The following is a 16,035-nucleotide window of genomic DNA, read 5'->3' as shown; positions in this document are numbered from 1 at the left end:
TTTTTGGTTTGGCTGGTGTTTTGTTTTGTTTTTGTTTGTTTGTTTGTTTGTTTGTTTTGAGGTTTTTTGTTGTCTTTTTTAAACAGGGTTTCTCTGTTTTAGCTCTGGTACTACTAGATCTCACTCTGTAGACCAAGCTGGCCTAGAACTCACAGAGATCCATTTGCCTTTGCCTTCCAAGTGCTGGGATTAAAGATGTGCGCCAACACCACCTGGCTGTGTGTGTGGTTCTGTAGCTTTGCAAAACATGTAGAGTTGTCTACCCACCCCCACAAACATAACACAAACTGTCCATCATACCAAAGATGCCTCTAACACAACTGCTTTTATATGCATCCTGTCCACCATCTCAGTCATCCCTTCCCTCTGAAAACTGTTCATTGATTCATCGTCTCTATCTATATGTTGCCATAGAAACATGATCTAAAACAACAATGAGTTACTACCTCATATCAGTTAAAGTGTTTAGGATTAAAAACAACAACAACTGGCCACACCAAGTGATGACAAGAAGGAGAAACACAACAGGAATTCATGTTCGTTGCTTGTGGAAGTGTAAAGTGGTACAGTCACCTTATAAGTCTCTATAACAACAATCACACTCCTTAGACCTCACTCAAGTGAGTTCAATATGTGTGAACATATAAAACCTGAATACAGATAAGTAGCACTACTCAGAAATGACAAGACCAAGAAGAAACCTGGTGTCCCATAGGTGAAGGGATAATAAATTCACTATACCCAGATGGTAGAGTATAATCCAGACCCAAACAAAAAGAACCTCACACCATGAAAAGTCAGAACTTCAGAAGCATGACAGAAGCATTTTTAATTGAAAAAAAATGCTACATATTTCTATGATAACATTCTGGGGAACAATGTACATATAGAGAATAAGAAGTTCAGTGGTTGCTAAGATCTAGGGGAAATAGGTGTCATAGATAGAACATAGAATATTTTGGAGATGTCAATATATATTTGCCCAAACCCACAGAGTGCACCCAAAATGAATTTTGAGTGAATATATATATATATTTCATTGGGAACACCCTTCTGCAGTTTGAATATGCCGTGTTCATCATCCATCTGTTCACCTACAAAAAGGTATTTTGGTTGCTCCTAACTTTGGGTTATCACATATAAACCTGCCAACAATTGTACACATGGATTTTTCTTCATATGTAAGTTCTCCCTTCTCTGGAATGAATGGGAAGGACTGTCTTTTCTGAGCTATAAGTGTGGGTTTAGTTTTGAAAGAAACTGCTAAGCTTTGTTCTACATACCTAGGGCACTGTATATAATTACCAACTACATAATGGAGGCCTGGTGCATCACTGCCTGTCTGACACTGTCTCCATGTTTTCATTTAAGTGTGCTCACACGTGTGTAGGGAGGTGGGCATCTTAGAATTAATCCTCAGTGATGGCCATTTTTCACTGTGAATAGGAAAACAGCTTTACTAAGAGAGGTATGGGAGGAAGGCTTTCTTCTGGATTAGTTTCAGAGTCTTCAATCCATCACCACTTATCTCCCTGGTCCCGTGCAAGAGTAGGAAAGAATAAGGTAGGGAGCTCATGGCAAACCAGAGACATATCCCTTGTGGAGGACATAAGGCAGAGAGGTTAAGAGAAAGTGGCAGGAACAAGATGTGCCTTTCAGAGACATGCCCCTAGTGACCTACTTCCATGGTTTCTACCATCACCCAACAATGTCATCAAATTATGAACCAACTAATGTATGCACTAATGAAGTTAGAACTCCTACAATCCAGCCACATCCTAGAAATCCAGAAACTGACAATCAAGCCACACAAAGCCTTTTCAAGGGATGTAAATACCCAAGCCACAACATTTCCCCAATCCATTACAGTAGCTTATCTTACTAGGTCTTCTTTGAGTTCTGTACAGTTTCCAATTTGCAGGGATTGAACCTCTCTTGTCTTCTTTATTGCTCTGCATTGTTTATTTTATTGCTACTATAAATGCCAGTTTATGATGTACAATTGCTTGTGGTTGGTGTATATAAATACAATTGATTTTGTGTATCACCTTTGCATCCTGCAAACATGTTATGTTCAATTATCAGAGCTAGTGATATGATTCTGTTGAACTTCTACAAAGACTAGCACATTATTGGCAAAGAATAAGTGTATGTATTCCTGAAACCTGGATGTTTGGTTTCTTCCTTTCCTTCCTTCTTTTCCTTTCTTTCTTTCTTTCTTTCTTTCTTTCTTTCTTTCTTTCTTTCTTTCTTTCTTTCTTCCTTCCTTCCTTCCTTCCTTTTCCTTTCTCTCTCTCTCTCTCTCTCTCTCTCTCTTTCCTTCTTCCTTTCTTGCATTGGTTGGGCCTTTCAGTATAATGTACACAATCTGGTTATAGTACCTATTCCTCACTACTCTTCCTAGTGTTCTTCAAGTGTTATTTTACTCATTGTAGAATTTTTCTAGATATCTCTTAACAGAATTTTCTCTTACAATAGTGCTGAGTTTTAACAAGGGAAAGACTTTGAATTTTTGTTCATATTTTTCTGCATAGCAGATTGTATTGGTTGGTTATTTAAACATTAAACCAAAGTTACATTTCATGATGAACTACATTTATTCACGAAGCATTATCTTTTCGTATAAAATTGTCATTTTCTCCAAGATTGATTGAAAAGTTTGTCTCAATTTATGAGGCTGTAGGGATAACTCCGGGGTTAGTAGCACTTGCTGCTCTTGAGTTCAGCTCCCAGTAGCCACATGCATTAAGTGGTTCACAACTGCTGTAACTCCAGCTTCCAAAGATCCAACATCCTCTTCTGGCTTTGCTGGGCACCTAGACTCACACACACACACACACACACACATACATTGAAAAAGCCAATATTTTTAAACAGTTCAGTTGCGAGCAGTCTGTATCGGTGTTGTCCTCATGACTGTTTTTCTCTGGTTTAGACTCAGAATCTTGCTGGTCTCATCATTTTCTTGGGAAGCATTTCTTCCTCTTTACTTTTTTTTTTTTTTTTTGACAGAATCTGTATACACAGGTATCTGGCACGACCTGTGTATGGATTATCTGAAGATGTGTAGTTTAAAAGTTTTCTTTACAAAAGATTTATAGCCACAAATTTAATTTTCATAGTGGATACACAGCAATTCCGTTTACACGCTATTTCTTGAGTAGGCTTTGGTGGTCTGCGTGTTTTCTAGAATTGATTCCACTTCATCTAAGGTGTCAAACTTGTTGGCTTACTAGTTGACACATTTCCCTTGTTTATCATTTTAATGTCTATCAACTCTATGGTTACACAACTGTCCTTCCTAATGAGAACTGGTTTCTTTTTCTCCTAATCAGTCTTAGGCAATTTTATTATCTTCTTCAAGAAAGGTAAGTTTTCCCACTTACAGTTTTTCTCTACTGTTTTCCTTTATTTCCTTTACAGTGAATTTCTGTTCTCACCCCATTCCTTTTCCTCCCTTCCTTTTCCTTCAGCATCTTTTTTTCCCCTAGTTTCTTACAGTGAAACCTGAGATCACTAGCTTTCAAGATAACTTTTTCTCAACTTCTAAGTGTTTTAATTTAACTTATGTATAGTCCGGATACATGCTCTATATAGTGTCATGTTAAACACTTTTCAATTCATTCAGAATAGTTGTGCCTTGAAGATAACTTGGATAAACCTTTGATGTAGGTGGAGCACTGTAGAAATGCTAATCGGATCGAGTCAGCTGAGAACTGTTCAAGCCTTCTGTACCTACTACTTCCCTATCCACCTGTTCTATCAATTGTAGAAAATCTTCACTGAACTTGTGGGTGTGTCTATATATTTGTAGCTCTCATCATCCTCGAAGCTCTTTGTGCATTGTGATCTTTTAGCCATTATATTAATGTTTATTAATTATATATACTCCTGCTAAGTTAACTCCTCTTTTATTAAGTGGAACTTTTCATTTCTAGTAATATTTGTTACAAAATCTAATGCTAATGTAGCTATTTAGGTTTCCATTTAAGCAAAGTATATTAATTGTACGTTTTTACACTCTTTTACTTTTAATCCATTTATTCAAATAGCTATTCAAAGCTATTTTCTTATAAGAAGTGTATCTTTGTATATTGTTCTTTAATCTAACCTGAAAATCATTGCTTTTTAATCAGGCTGTCATTCATCTCTACATGTAATGTGATTATTGGCTTTGTTGGTTGTAATTCTGACATAACAGATTTGATTCCGTCATGTTTCATCTGTCACCCTTTCCTTCCTTCTCTTGCCTTCAGTCTAATATTCCAGGATTCTACCTCATCCCTCTTTGTTGGTTTAAGCAAACAGCATGCTTTTCCTTCCTCGGATGCTTTAAGATTCATATATTTAAGCAATTAAAGTGTATGTTCAGGTATTGTACTTTTCACATAGACATAAATAATCACCGCAACTTTTCCTTTGTTGTCCTTGTGCTGTTCTGATGTTCACAGCAAGACTTGGTTTTATTCACCCATCACACTCTGTTTCCAAAGGAAAGCCTGCTACTTTATACTTCTTTCCCTACATGGCTAGGTCTACGTTCTCCTCTGCATCTCCGGTTTGAAGATATTTGATAGGACCTGTAGAAAGGAAGCCTACTGTCAGGAACAAATGGCAAGACACTGTTCATGATGATGTTTACATGTGGCACAGACAGGACCACAGAAGGTGAAAAGAAATCAGATGAGAAACGTTGCTGCTGGGGATTACTTGGGGTAAGAGATGGCAGAGTAGTAAAGATAATAATAATGGTGTTTACATCATGGTGTATATGTCTAAAAGGATTAAATCTAAATAATAGAAGAAAGAAGCATTTCCTGGACCTTCAGTTACACTGTCTTCTGCACTGTCCCCCTTCAGGTGCTATGAGTACTTCCTGTCTGTCGGTCCAAGCTCCTCTAGCCACACCACCTTCTGTCACTAGGAGAGTTAGAATAGTTTAATACTGAACTGAGAAAATTTCTTCTTCACTTAAGTCTTCATGGCTATTCTTACAAAAATTTTAGACACATACACACAAAAAATGAATATATATATTCAGAGTGGAAATATTCATATTTATGTATACCCAGGAGCAGAACATTCTGTTCACATCCTCAGAAATTTATAAAGAGACTCTCTCATAATAAGTTGTTAATAAAGATTTTTAAAAAATACTCCCCCCAAAAAGAAAAAGTCAGAGAGAGGAAAATGGAGAGCGCTTTCTAGACATTGTTTCTGTTTTCCATTATGTTAGAAACTTGCATGAGAGAATGTTGAGCAGCCAAGGCTCATTTTCATCTTACATAGAGAACAGACAGCACAATGACAATACATTAATTATTGTGATATGTAAAACTTTCAAGTTGAAAATAAGTCAGTTCTGTTGGTTTACAAACATTCACTTCCCCACAGAGCATGGCTCACCCTCAATTTCTCCCTTGAGTTCTCTTCTCTAAAAATCTGGCACTCCAAGAAAACAAATGCACATGGAAAGTATCTCTTAGGGTGCTTTCATGGTTGACATATGTTAATTTCTGGCAAATAAGAGTACCTGCACTATAGCCCAAGCCAGGATTATCATTCTCCCCCTGATATTTTCTTTCTGCATGACCTTGAGGACTCACTGAAACTGCACAACGAATGTGATAAATTGATTCCTATGCAATAAATCAGAGCATTGCAGACTAGACACCACAGTATTTGTGGAAATATTATCAAAGGCAGAGGTCTATGAAAATATTAACTTTCATTTTTTTCCAATATAAATCAACATCTCCTAAAGGGAAACTGAAGGCTCATAAATAGACTAATGGCTGCGATGTGAAATAAGTTTATCAACAATGTACTGTACTTTGAGTGGAAATGAGATGAACTCCAGAATTTGAGATACTCTTAGAATGGCAGCTGGTAGGAAGGGAAAAAGAGAAGGGATTTAAAAGTTCAAATTTATAGCATGCAACAGATCTGTAGTAAAAAATAAAATGTGAAAAAATTACATCAGTACTAGAAAGGACTGAGTCCAGCTGCCACCTGCAGATGGTAACCTATATAAACCATTCTACAAGTAGAAAAGATGTTTGAATTGCCAGTACTACAGTCACCCATTTCTAGTGAGAGTGGAAGAGTGACTTGGGCCAGGAGAAAAGTACTACCCTTAAGAAGCTTATTTTATTCCTATTCTGCTCAATATGATGGGAGTTTGGCTGACTATGCAACGGGTACACAGACCATAACAACTGCCACTACAGGCAAGAAGGAAATGAAACTGTTTCCCCTAGGATTACAATACTGCAAAAGTTAGACCCCTAGTGGATGCATTAGGCATAGAACTGTCACAGACTGAAGGTCTTGAATACCTAGGAGCAAGGACAATATCCATCCCTCTGGGAACAATAACAGCAGGCCAAGAGAGCTTCCATGAAACTGTCTGGACAGGGTGTGTGAATTTTACACAGTTCACTTTTAGAGCTCTTTTACAGAACCTACATAAGACATGTCGCCACTTAAAATTCTTCATTAGAGTTAACCAAACTGGAATGTTTCACAGTTCTTTACAAATCCCAGTGACTATCCATTTGCTGTCTGACTCCTGTTGAAGCACAACGTTCACCATTACAGAAGAACACACAACTTGGAAAGATCTTAAAGTTTATTCATTTATTCCTTGGCACGCTCTATGTTCAGTGTGCCAACTACTGTTCTACGCGTTTTGTGTATATTAGCTCATTTAATTATTCATCGTTTAATTATCCCAGTGACATTCACTGAATTCATACCATGCTTTTACAATATGTCAGAGCGTATGCTTGCTGTAAACTAAAACCTGCAAGGAACTCACAGTAAATTAGGTGGTCATCGAACAAAGTGTTTTGTCATTATCTGTTTTAAAGGCAGGGATTAAGTATGCAGAGGGAAATACGTAATCAGGGCAGAAGAATAAAATCCAGGAAGTTGGGGAGCACTGGCAGAATCAAGGAGAGCCAACTGACAATGTCACCTGAAACCTCAACAATGAGCCAGAAAGGTGGAATGAGGTTGTCACATCATGAAGACACTTCAGGTACAAGGGAGAGCAAAGCATTAAATGTATAACAGAAGCTGTAATCACATTTCAAAATGAAAGCGAAAAGGTTGAGGCAATGAGGTGAAGATGTAGCCCAGGCGAAGTGACGTCTTTGACCTGTGTAGACAATGAAAATTCACTGAAGAATTTTAACTAAGGGAACACTTGGCTCATAATTCTATATTTTGTCTAGTTTAGATGTTCTAGAACTAATGGAAGTGGTGCATGGTGCGCCACTTCATATACATGCACTTAAGACACTTTTATCTTTAGAACTGAGAACCTTAGCACAGTGTGTTCACCTTGCACCTTGTGCAACCAACGACAGATGAGTTCTTCTGTAATGCGCCCTAAGTACTGTATCTACCCTGTCGAGGCATTCTTAATAGATTGACCTTTGTTTAACGTTAAATTTTTCCTCTTTACCATTGATTTTCTAGGGAACCATGGCTAGATCTATCTCTTGTAAGAAAGTAAAGGGAATTGGAGGAAAAACCAAACTTCCTTTTCTAGCCTTGTCCTGGCCACTGACTGGCTGGGACTCACGGGACAGACTTCGAGTTCCTCAGCCATAGATGAAATGGATTGGAATAGATGGCGCTTGGGTTTTGTTTGGCTATGAAGGTTCCATGAAGCAACTTCTATTCTTGTGAACATTATTTTTAGTCTTCAAAGGAAACCGGAGATGCATACAGAAGTATCATACTAGAGCTTCTCTCTGTGTTTGTGAATTGTCAAGCAATGTGAATATAGATGATAATTAAGCTCCACAAGATCTGCAACATGAGCATTGTAGATTTAAACACACGTACAGTTCTCATCCCGAGTAGCGCATAATGCCTTTTGGTATATGCCAGAGTGCTAAACCGGGCAGAAGACAAGGTTTGTACCAACATGGTAGTTAAGTTTAGTTTTCTTAACTTTAAAAGAAAGTTTGAACTTTTTAAATTTTTTCTTAAATAATTCTGATTGAATCTGCATTTTTTTTTTTTAAAGAAAAGAGAACTGGATAAAGGCTTTTGTCAAGACAACAATTTTGAAAAGTAGCTAACTAAAAGTACCATTTAAACTGTCAATAACATTTGCAGACACATTCTATTAAAGTTGAAAGTATGTGCTCATTGCTAAAATGTCACTGTGCTCCAATCTATCTGATGTTATTATTATAAATTTCATTGCAAGTCCTAGATGTAGATGGAATGCACTGTACTTTGCTGAAACCTAATCACAACACAGGGACTTGCTTATGCCAATAAATGATCCTCTTCCACACTCAAGTGTGAATAAGACCTTCAGTCACATGACAGGGACTACTATTTCTGTTTAAGAAATTGCAGAACTTAGAGAACTTGGAGTTCCTTCTCTGAGGGCCTTAATCTCATTCATAAAATAATTTTAAATAGACTCTAAAGGTAAGATTGAAGAAATGTTTACTAGTGTTTGAAGGAAAAGCAACAGGGGAGTCAAGCTATAAATCTTGACAGCTTTGAGGGGAGCTAGATGGATGTGATGAAGAGGAGAACCCATGTCTTTGCAACGTAGTCAGGCAAGCAGCGCATGGCAGAAGGGAAAGTGGAGTCAGAGAAAGCGCAACTAAGCCCAGAGTGCCAAAGAAAGCCCGCTCAAGCTTTTGGCCAGTATTCAAAACAAAAAAAGGAATAGAAAGAAGAAACGAAAAAGGTTGTGCTTTTCTGAGTAAGGGCTCAGAAAAGATGGGCAAACCACATGGCAAGCGACACCATGAACAGCTGCATGGAGTAGGGGCTTCTGGGAAGGATAAATCCATGGCCTCATTAAAGGAATCATTGTTTCTCCTATCTTCCTAGCTTTGGGAGCATCAGTCTTCTTGAGGGGTGATCTCTTGCCCCAGATGACTGGCAGGCCCAGAGGCATTAGTGCTTAAAGGAGGAATAATAATATATAATGTTCTAATCTTTGGAGCAGATCAAAATATCATGTTTCTACTCAGGAATACAGGCATCTTGTTCTGTTGACCAAGAGGTCTAAGGAGTGGCAAAGCTAATGTTTACCTTTCTACTATTACCAAGAAAATGGGAAGACGGGACCAAAGCCAAACCATGAGAAAGAAGTTCATCCTCCATGATCTCAGAGATATTAATCCCTGTCTAGCTATCTAACATATCTCCTCCAAGAGTTGAGACACTAAAATCATTGAAGAGATGGGCTAAAATCACAGAATTACCATGAAACTCTGGATATCCAATTCCAAGCTGTTTACCAGAAAGGATTAGTCTCTGTGGTTGGAGTTTTAGTCACACCCTCCATATAAAGACTCCAGGCACAGGTGGTCATTTTGGAGAGGAGAGGAAAGAAACTAGAGACATCCCACCTGGCTTCTCTGGCCTTTAGCCAGTACAGAACCAAGAACACTTCCTGCTGTTGGTCAAGAACAAGAATTTATTAAACTGTTCATTCTCAGGGTCCCTGCTCTTAAAACTGACCCAACAGTTTAAATCTCCTGTTCTCATCACTAGAAATATCAAATTAATGATGAGATAGGGGGATAGAGAGATGGATCACTGATTAAGAATAGTTGCTGCTCTTGCAGAGAGCTGGATTTCAGTTCCAAGAATCCATGTCAGGTGGCTCACAACTGCCTGTAACCCCAGTGCCAGAGAAATATATACCACTGTTTAGTCTCCACTGGTACCTATACTCAAATGCACACATCTACAGACAGACAGACATGTACATATAATTAAAACTTATTACATTTTTTTTAAAATGAGAAGGGAACAGGTGAGTGTAAGTAGACTATTCAGTTGTACATAGATTTTACTTAACAGTAAAAACAAACAAAAATATCCAAAGATCATATATAAGCCCTTAAGATCAGGTGTTATTGTGTCCAACATGATGATTAGCATCTGTTGTTGGTGGTGGTTGTTGGTTGTTTGGGTTTTTTTTTTTTTTAAGTTTTAAAACAGAATAACATTTCAGTGGAACTATTCCACTTCTCTATCCTCTACATGGCCCTACTACTATACCCTGGATCCCCATCCTCTGTGTGGTTCTATCACTGTCTTCTGGATCCCCATCTTCTATGTGGTCCCACCACTGTGCCCTGGATCTCCATCCTCTATGTAGTCCTACCACTGTGTTCTGGATCTCCATTCTCTACATGATCCTCCACTGTGCCCTGGATATCTATCCTCTATGTAGTTCTACCACTGTGCCCTGGATCTCCACCCTCTATGTGGTCCCACCACTGTGCCCTGGATCTCCATTCTCTACATAGTTCTACCACTGTGCTCTGAATCCTGCTAAACCTCCCCTCTATGGGATCCCAGTGCTAAGAGCAATGTAGTTGTAAAATATCCTAACCAACGCCTTTAAATAAAGTTCAAAAGAATAAAAGGAAACAAGATGCTTCTTTTAACAGAGTGATAAGATTATATATTATGTACACTTCTTTCAGTGTGATATCATGCTAGCTGAGCCAAATATAAAATGTAAGTAAATTTGAGGTCATTGAAATATGAAATTTAGTAATCTGATGGTCAGTTAATATATTGGTGTGAATTTAATCATCACAGCTGGAAGATACTCCCTTATCATAGCTATATCATTTTAATAGTCTATATAAACCTCGAAGGTCATTATACCTACTACTTAGTTATGTATTTGGAGAAATATCAGGTCCCTTACTCCTTGTCTTTACAGAGACTTTTTATGAGAATGAAACCACAAACTAGCTAGATGTAGAAGTGGAGAATACTTATCACCTTTCATCTGTAGCCAGCTCTAGCTTTCCAGCAAACACGTCCAACATATGAGACAGGAATACATTCAGAAGCTCTGTGTCTTAGGGCAGTTGACTCAATATCTTGTATCTCAGTATCAATAGATGTTTCAAACTTATTGTGTCAATTCCCTATATTCCCCCCACCCCCTGTTGCCAAATCTATTCTATTCATAATCTTTCTTCTCTCAGCTTTATGGAACAAAACCTTGAAGTCAGTCCTATTTGTCTCTCACACTTGAAGAATTCATTGGGAAACATTGTGAATTCAACTGTCGAAACATCCCCATGTCTTACCGTTGAGGAGGCTGATTATGTGAGTCGCTATCACAGTGGCCTGGAACACTGAAATTACCTCCAAACAATTCTGGTGGCTCCATCCTTCATCTCTGCACAGAGTTAATGCCTTAGCATGCAAATAATCCCCTTGATCAAAACTTGCATAATATGACACATGGACCCCATAAATACTACTCTGTATCAGTTAGTTTTCTATTACTGTAATAAAATACCCTGACCAAAAGCAACTTAGGGAAGAGTTTGTTTTGGCTTACAGTTTAGAGGGAGTGAATCCATCATGGCTAGAAAGGCAAAGCTACAGTCAGAGGAAATTCAGTAGGAAAAGCAAGAAGCTGGCTGGTATCATTTTCACTCTCACACAAGAAGTGGGAGTTAGGAGATACACAGGAACTGGGTCAAAGCTATAAGCCCTCAAAGTCTGCCCCCAATGACATACACCCTTTAGAAAAGAGTTCACTTAGGGTCCTCAGTGAAGGAGTTAGAGAAAGGACCTATGGAGCTGAGGGGTTTGCAGCCCCTTAGCTGCAAACAATATGAACTAACTAGTACCCTCAGAGCTCCCAGGGTCTCAACCACCAACCAAGGACTGCTCATGGAGGGGTCTGATTGTTCTGGCAGCATGTGTATAGTAGAGGATTGCAAATTTGATCATCAATAGGAGAAGAGGACCTCAGCCCTGTGAAGGTTATTTGCCCCAGTGTAGGAGAATGCCAGGGCCAATAAATGGGAGAGGGTGGGGTGGCAGGCATGGGGAGGGGGGAGGCAACAGGGGTTTGTTTTTTATCATTTTTGTTTGTTTCTTTGTTTTTTTGGAGGGGAAACTGTGAAAGGAAAATTTTACATGTAAATAAAGAAAATATCTAATAAAAAAAAAAAGAAAAGGGTTCACTTCCTAAAAATTTGATAACCTTCCCAAAGAGTGCCATCAATTACGGATCAAGTGTTTAAATACATGGGCCTGTGGGGGATGTTTTTCATTCAAACCACCACACACTGAAGGTTAACCATGACTGTCAACTTGACTAGGTTGAGAGAGACCTTGGAAGTTAGACACACCCAGTTGTGTGTCTGTGAGGGAGCTTCCAGAGATGATTGACATGTGGGACATAACTGAGAAGACCCAGCCAGGATGTGGACAGCACCATGCATTTTCTGATGCTTTAACTAGAATAGAATCTCCATAGGGGTAGAGCTTTTTATCTATATTGTTTTTTAATGTACCCTGAGAGTCTAAAGCAGTACATGTCACATAACAGATTCACCACATTTGCAAAAGAAATAAATAATGAAATCTATACCCCAAGGCTTCAATACCTAAAGTTTTTGAAAGTGGGGGCTTATATAATGGGAGTTATATAAAGTTTCCCCTCTCTCCCCATTTCCTTCCCCCCCTCTCTCCACATGGTCATGGCCATCCTCTATTTCTCTACTCTCTCCCTCTCTCTGCCTTTCTCTGTCTCTATTACCCTCTTAACTCCCCTCCTCATGCCCTAAATAATCTCTATTCTATACTATACCAGTGTGTCTCTGGTCCGTCAGGGGGAAGGGATGCCTCAGCATGGGCCCACTGAGGTACCCTGCTTCCCTCACACCCCACCAGAACATATTCTTATAGTTCTTTCTCTTTTTATGATTACAACACTGAGGAAGAAACACATTTAGACAAATGTGTTCCTTATGTTCTCCACTGTCAGAGAAATCCAAGTTCCTATAAGAAGGATAAATGAGGAGAAGAAAGAAGGGATGGTATATTTTGATTAAAAAAATAAACATAAAGTGAAGAAAAACAGATCCAAAACCCAAAATGCTACCCAGAGAAGATTAGCCTTTCTGAGAGATTCTACTCACACATTTACATATTCAGTTGGTTCTTAAATAACTCCTATAGACTCCAGAAGTGTGTAGCGTACACAAATACAATAACCTTGATGCTTTAGCCCAAAATGATTTGATCACTCATGTAGAAATGAGTCTTTTCCAAGAGATGCAATAGGCATATTACACCAGAAGAAGGATGATGTTAAGAGAGAGCTCAAAGAAAATACACTGAGCTCATCATTATAAACCAAGTCTGCATGCCATAGTATGGTCTCTGGGCATCATGAGTTTTTTTGTTATAAGTAGACATGATCAGAAACAGTGCTAAATAGAGTTTAGAACTTGATAGGTTTATACTGTTATTCAAAGATCTTGCATTATAAGTAAAAGCCTCTTCAAATGCCTGGCTCACTAACATAGATTTCTCTAGCGTTTTCCTTATCACCATTCTTGCTTAGACTTTTTCAGTGCTCAAGGGACAAACAGGAAGCACAAACTTGCTATTCTTTCTCAAACCCTCAGAGTACAGTTTGTATCTACCGCACACCTTGCTCCATCTTCAGAATGAATAAGAGTTTTTGCACACACAGATGGTCCCTGACTTATGACAGGATTGTGTCCCAGTAAATTCCTGGTAAACTGAATATATCACTAAGTCGAAATCCGTTTTAACATACCTGGTTCTACTGCTTTTTTTTTTTTTTAATTTCTTTTCCTGTTGTTGTGATAAAATCCTCTGACAGAAGCAACTTAAGGGAGAAAGTGTTTATACTGGCTCACAGTTCTAGGGTAACGCCTTTTCTGGTATAAATGGCAAGGCAGCAAGAGCTGTAAGTAGCTGGTGACATTACATCAGGTCTTGTCATATTACCAGAAAACAGAGAAAAATGAATTCATGCTAGTTCACTTTCTTCACTTTATACACATCAGGGAATGGTCCTACCCACAATTGAGAAGGATCTTCCCACATTATAATCAAGAAAATCCCTCAGCAGCATTCACAGAAGCCCATTTTCTAGGTGGTAATAGACGCTGTCAAGTTGATAATCAACAGTAACCATCACACCTGCTGAATGATGTACTTTGGCAACACAATACACAAGAGCATCTTTTGTTTACCTTCTTAGTAGTGTGTAAGTGGGATGTCGACACAGTGCTGCTGCCCAGCATCTCTAGTTTGTATGCTATGTATCCGTAGTCAGGAAAAAGACCCAAGATCAAAAGCTTATCAGGTTAATACTGACTGTGTAGCACTGTTATACCAAAGTGAAGTTGAAAACCCTAAGTCTAGACACCATGATAAGTTGAGGACCACCTGCATAATACATATGGCCACTAGTGACTTGGCCCAAGACATGCCAGAGTGGGCAGAAGAGCAATAGCAATAATGGCAACTACTATTACAAAAATCTTGTCTTCATAGAGATTAGGATAAGACATGAGAGGATGAATGTAAATGCATATGTGCACATGGTGTATTTGGAGATAGTGAATACTGAAGGGAAAGAAAGATGAAGACAAAGCAGACACACTGTTGGACATTACATCTGCCATCCTGTTTAGCATTTGGAAACTTACTGAATCACTTTCTGAAGACTTTATTTTCTTCCTTCCTTCCTTTCTTTTTTTCTTTCTTTCTTTCTTCTTCTTTTTTTTTTTTTTTACAGAACATTATTTGCCTGATTTGGCATATTCATGGCATCAGGCAGTGTGCACAGAGCTGTGGTGTGTAGAAGGGGAGCCTATGAAAAAGAAGAGGAAAGGGGGTTCGCTTTACAGTTTACAATCTATCAGTTCACTAGGAACACTAGGAAAGCAAGCTGTAACTACCTACTCAGAACCTACAGAAGACCAAGCCAGCCAAATCCTAGCATGGGTGGGAGAGGGGCTCAAGAACTTACCCCTAGCGGAGGAGCTATTGGTTATGGATGGCTGTTGGGAGAAATTCCATTTTCTTCAGAAATGTGGCACCTCAGTGACTACCCACATTCTAATAGAATGTCCCATACCCAGGTACACAGTGGACTCAGTGGAGGAGGAGGAGGGAGAGGAGGAGGAGGAGGAAGAGTAGAGAGAGAAAGAGAGAGAATGTGAGTGTGTGTGTGTCTAGGAAGAAAGATGGTGGAGGAGATAGGGGAACAATTAGAGGAAGGGAGGAAATGGGGTATTTCATCAAACATGTATATATGTATAAAATTCTCAAAAAATATAGGTGTGAAGTTGCACAAGTCTACAGGATCTAAGAAAGCAAAGCAGAAAAGCCGAGACTCACTCCTCATTCCTGTGAAGTCCACATTTTTGTGCCATACTGTGTTCTTGGAAGTATTCTTATCATTCTACTCTTCTCTCCAACAGTGACTGAACTGAGCACAAAGAGTAATTGAGGGAGTGACCTTTATTGTATTTAACATAAATATCTAATTACTTTGAAAGGAGTTTGGTCAGAGCTTGGCTTGCTCTTCAATCAAGCCCACAGCGGTTGCAGTTTCTGCCAGCACTTTCAAGATGCAGGAAGGCGAGGGAGTCACTGTTACCACCTCCCATGTCCTGTCAGGGATGCTGCTTGATGCTGTCCTTAGCTATGTGTCTGTCTCTCACTAAGCTTTCAGCTAAAGAAACATTATAAATGCATTCCTCCTTGAGAGATTTCTAAACATGATCTGTATTTGTAGTCAGTGTTTGTTTATCAGTCTTATTCCCTCTCAGTAGTGGGGCCTTGGAAAGCTTCAATCATGACCCCTGTGAAGGCTCTCTAATCTCCTCTTCTAATCTTCTATCCTTTTGCCCATAAGGTCTGTTTTATAAACGTAGGGACAAAGAGTGTTTCTTTCACTCATGCAGTCAGTAGCAAACAAGTTGTTATTTCATCATTGGTAAAACTATTGATGATGAAAGAGCTACTAGCGCTCCCAGGGGGCTGTCTGTGATGGGTGGCAGGTGATAAGAAGGGTGGAGAAGGCAGAGGGCAGTCTTTGACCCAGAGCCTGAAGATGTATTATTCCTGGCTCAAGGAAAAACAAAAACCTATGAGCTTGATACAGTAAATATATCAAGATACATAAGGATGTTCTTACTGATAGAAATAGGTTATGACCTTGAAAGTATGAGA

The sequence above is a fragment of the Mastomys coucha genome, unplaced genomic scaffold (genome assembly GCF_008632895.1).
Source record: "Mastomys coucha isolate ucsf_1 unplaced genomic scaffold, UCSF_Mcou_1 pScaffold1, whole genome shotgun sequence".
Lineage (NCBI taxonomy): Eukaryota > Metazoa > Chordata > Mammalia > Rodentia > Muridae > Mastomys > Mastomys coucha.
This window is presented reverse-complemented; position numbering follows the sequence as displayed.